This window comes from Chinchilla lanigera, unplaced genomic scaffold, assembly GCF_000276665.1.
Source record: "Chinchilla lanigera isolate Chin_1 unplaced genomic scaffold, ChiLan1.0 scaffold00187, whole genome shotgun sequence".
Taxonomy (NCBI): domain Eukaryota; kingdom Metazoa; phylum Chordata; class Mammalia; order Rodentia; family Chinchillidae; genus Chinchilla; species Chinchilla lanigera.
This window is the reverse complement of record NW_004955588.1, coordinates 38,149-42,939: the sequence shown is the minus strand read 5'-3', so window position 1 is coordinate 42,939 and position 4,791 is coordinate 38,149. Positions and strand designations below refer to the sequence as shown.

The 4,791-nt window shown below is 42.6% G+C and overlaps 1 long non-coding RNA gene across 1 annotated transcript in view; it reads left to right on the top strand.

Moving 5' to 3' along the window:
• Positions 1-2,806, top strand: part of LOC102013670 — a 4,068-nt gene extending 1,262 nt beyond the window's left edge. Inside the window, exon 3 of the long non-coding RNA XR_265116.2 lies at positions 438-2,806. This is a non-coding gene — a long non-coding RNA (uncharacterized LOC102013670). The remainder of the gene's footprint in view (positions 1-437) is intronic.
• Positions 2,807-4,791: the final 1,985 nt, after the last annotated feature.

Below are 4,791 nucleotides of genomic sequence, written 5' to 3'. Positions count from 1 at the left end.
AAACCCTTGGGTATTCATAAATACTTCTTTATAATTTATATCATCACTCCTTTTAAGTCATAATGCCAAAAATAATATTTATTCATATTTACTTATACATTAACATTATTATTTTATAATTCAGTATGTCCATGGTGTGCTGTAACAGCTATATTAAGTGAATCTCTCTGTTGATAACCTCAGCTGGGGCTAATTTGGGGGGAGGTTTGTATTACAAGCATCCTGAAATATCATGCTGGGGCTTATTTTCCAGTTAAGTCTTACATTTGGGGAAATGTGGTAAACTTCAGCAGCATTAACTAAGAACATTTAATTGCCACATGTAGTGCTGGGTGCTTTGAAGAATTCCTGAGCAGTGTGTGTTATTGGACACTGAGGTAAGAGGGTCCCTCTTGGACCACTTTATCATCCCTCAGCTTTCTCTCTTGTATTCCTAGGCTACTGGTGAATAACGTCTAATGAAAAGAGACTGCTCACTGTTCTCAGCAGTGAGGTTCATAGGCCAGGCCGGGCCTTCAAGATGATGAATGTGGAGGAAACAGGAGACACCAGCCCTCCAGGACACCTGCACCCTAAGCCTGAGTCTGCACTCGTCCACTTCCTCTGACTTTAGTAGAGCTCCAGATGGCCTTAGGGTACATTGTTCAGACCTGGGGGCTAAAACTTCTCCTGGCGCCTCCCCAAGATGCCTCATACTCAAGATCCTCATGCCAAACAATCAAGGTTCTTCCTCCATCTTTGATGTGATCCCTGATTCCTCTCCTCCAGAAACCTTCCCAAAGGGAGCCCTGCATGAAACCCCCCAACTCTGTTAGCCGTGTGCCTTACTGAGAACACAGCCCTGTGACGAGGTGTTGACTAACCAGAAGAGAAGGGATGAGAGCAGGCTCTGGATGCTGAACTGGAGGTTTATGGAGACTGCATGAGTGAATGGGAGTTGAGGCTTCCTTTGCAGACCTTGGGTAAGCTTCCTTTAGGGGTCTCAGGCAGTGTGTGTTTTGGGGGTTTTACTGTGTGCCAGTCTCTCATGATAAATCTATGATGTATCTATGTCTATTTTTACACATACAGATACACTGTCTGTTCTGTTCCTATGTAGAATTCAATCTCATCCACTCATCCTTTTCCTATCTAGATGGCTCTAGTTGAACCATTTGTCTACTTCCATCAGCAATGTTGCAAGATTTCTCCATATGTATTCCAAGTTTTGTTATTATCTATTGCATTGATTACATCCATCCTACTGAAAGTAAAGTAGTGTATGAGTATGGTTTTGATTTCCCCAATGAATACTGATGTGATATATCTAGTCATTTGTGTATGGCCACTGGGATACCTTCTTGAGAGAAATCCCCTTCTCCCTTGAGTTTTCCATCATCATGAATCGTCCCTAATGCTGCATTGAAAGTGCCTTTATCCAGGTCACCAGGGAACTCCACATTATTATTTGGAATGATCAGCTCCAAGTGCTCATCTTCTTTGGAATCTGAGCAACACTTGACATATACTCACTTGAACACTGTCCTCACCGCCCACCTTTCTTGTCATCCCATGCAGTGGATGCTCTTTACTTTCTTTTACCACCTTCTTTTATTCTTGCCCACATCTGCATTCCTGATTCTCCTTAGGTTCACTGTGAGACCATCTTTCTTCACTCAGTCACTTTATACTATTGGGGCCGTGCACTGATCCTCAGACCTTGTGACTACCTTAGCAAAACTGACTTGAGAGATGTCTTCAGTGTTAAAAAACCAAAAACAAAACTTTGAGATGTAAAGATGATCAAGTTTACCTGAGTGGTCCCAAAAAATCAAGCAATAGGTAAAAGGGAGTTAGATAAGATGTAAAACTGATTCCACTCACTGATACTGGCTTTCAAGATGTAGTAAGCAAGTGACATGGGAATGTAGTGCTCTTCTACAAAAGAGCCTCAGTTTATAACCAACAAGAAAATGAGGGCCTCAGTTTTATCACTGCAGAGAAAGGCATCCTGGTAACTACCTTTATCAGGACAAAACAAATTTTCCCTTAAGTCTACAGAAAGAAATGCAATTTTTTCTCACACATACAAAAATTTTTTAAAATTATTTTTCAGAAATGCAATCTTAAGATAATGTAGTTTTACTTTAGGAATTCACCATGTATTGCCCTCCAGGACGATAAGATCAGTTTCATTTGTGTTAGGATATTAAGTCTAAGGAATAGAAAATAATGCAGTTAGTGGATCCTTATGGTTTGAAATCCTTTGGGTACTCCAAATTTTCTGGCCTGGGTACCTCCAATGAACTTCATATTGTAAATGTCCAGCTGTTTATATGGCATCTCTACTTGATTGTGGGCATTAGAGATCAAGTAGGATCTCCAGCTTGATGTGTCTAAATTTCAGCCATCTCCATACGCTCCCACAGAGTGTTCTCTTTCCAATCAGTCTCATCTCTATTCTTCCACCTGTTCCAGTGACAAAAGCATGGTGTCATCTTATCTTTTTCCCGCACCCTACACTCGTACCACTAGGTCCTCACTCAGTACCTGAAGTACTTCTCTGATCCAGTGTGACCAGCATCTGTCACTTGCATGACTGCAGTGGCCTCACAGTCTCCTTGCCTGTCTCTAATTCCTCAAGTTTTATTCTCCAACTAGTGTCCACAAGGCCTGCTTCAAAATATGACTTGCAACATTTTTCCTTATTGGGCAATGTCTAAAAGCACAAATCCTTAACGTTGACTTACATGTGTATAGAAACATACAAATATTGGTATAGAAAATATTGAAAATTTCTTTATTTTCTCTTTCACAAAATAAAAAGCCAAATCCTATTGTGCTCAGACTCCTTCAGAATCTTTGTGAATAGATTGTTTTTGTGATGATGAATCTATTTTAAAACATGGCAGAAGATGGATTTCACTAATACTTTCGACAACCTGACAAACCACAGAAAAGGAACTAAAGCTTTCCTCTAGTCACCTAGATTGTTTTGTAGTGCTCACTTCCCTCTTTGCACTGATGAATTTTTCTTGCTGAGCTCAAGCTCCAGGTTTCCAAACAGCCTAGTGAAAAAAAAAGCCTTTCCGCAGCGTGGTCCACACTGATGTTTCTGGTGGGTCAGAAATGGAGCTGGGAGGACAGGGTTCTGCGTCACCAGATCCTGGGGCTGCCATTGTCCCAGTAGGGGCTGGCTCAGTGTCAGGCAACCTGCTCCATCTCTTGGTTCTGGGAAAACTGGGACTTTGTGGCTGGAGTACTCTATGTGATTGTGCCAAACACAGTTCCTTAGAATCTAAGAGTCATTTTAACAATTAATTTTGATTGCAGCACGATTGGCTTGAGAGATGCCTAAGAGATTAAGAAAGCACACTTCCTTGTGTGTGCATCTGCATAGGTCATGAGAGTGTCATCTTGAGGACTCGATCTGATTCCTTCTTCTCTGGTGCCTTCTCCTCAGATCTGCTGCTCAGATGCATGCGCTGGCACCTTTCCTCTACACACCCTACTGCCGTAAGGTTTCTAGCTTGGGGCCAACAGACCATGGCAAGGAATCTCTGAAAGCGAGAACCAAAATAAGCCTGTCCTTCCTCAGTCTGTGGGTGTCAGGTGTTTTGTCCCAGAAAAGGAAAGCTGGTCGATACAGAGAAAATCTGTAACAAGAAGCAGGGTTGTTTCTGTCACTCCTCATAACCCTGTGGTGCAAAACTTTGGGAAATGGTTTCTGGAGGTGTTTGGAAAACTTTGCTGAAGCAGGCTAGAGACAGTCTAAAATCTGTGAGCAGACTCTGATGGGTGATTCTGGCTGGCCCTCTGAAGATCAGAATGCTAACAGAAATGTAAGCAGGAAGGACCAGGCTCACCAATTTTCAGTTGGGAATGACAGCTCCCTAAAGGATTGGGCTAAAGGCCATGTGTGCTACCCTCTGGCCAAACAGATTTGGCTATGTTTTGTTCATGTCCTAAGACTTTTTGTGAGGCTGAATGTAAATGTGGCTGAGAAACTGATCTGCAACAGGAAATTTCAACGCACCCCAATATTCAGGCCAAGCCTGGGTACTGTTGGCTTCATTAGCCTGATTTAGAGTGAGAATCAAGAATAAAATTCAGACCAGAAAGATTTCAAAGCTTAGATTTTGGCCTGAAAAGAATCACATGTAAAGCCGGGGCCGGGAGGGATAGTTGCTGAACAGACTAGCACCATTAAAAATAAACCATGTAGTTTGAACCAGAACAAGAAAAATCATGTCCTGGGGGCATCTCAGGAATGAGCAAGACACAAACCCATCATAGGATCAATGGTGCAAACCTGTCAACCTTACATTAGAGAAAAGTCCACCTGGGTCCCTTACTTGACAATGATCACTTGCTGCCCAAGGTATTTGTTCCTCGAGGTTAATTTGATGGTGCTCAGCCATCCTTACACTCAAAATCTAAGGCATCCATGGTATGTGTGGGATCACACAAGGGAAGCTGGCATTGGACTGGCTCTGGCATGGGCTCACGGTGAGAGTTTACGGTGTGAGTGTGGTCTCTATGATCGTCTGTGCTTTAGTTCTGTGGAGATGCTCTGACTCTCCTGGGAAATAGTCTGATCCTTGGTGGCCCTTGTGGCCCTTGATTTCAGAGTGACATTGAGCCAGCCTGGTGATTTGGCCAGCATCTGGAGATAGGATATGTCCTCTGGGCAGGTAGGGTCTGAAGAATTATGACACTGTGAAGATCAATCTTAATGCATTTTCTCATTTTACTTCATAGCATCCTGGTAACTAGGCAGGACATTTTGCAATCAAAGAAACTGAGTCTAGT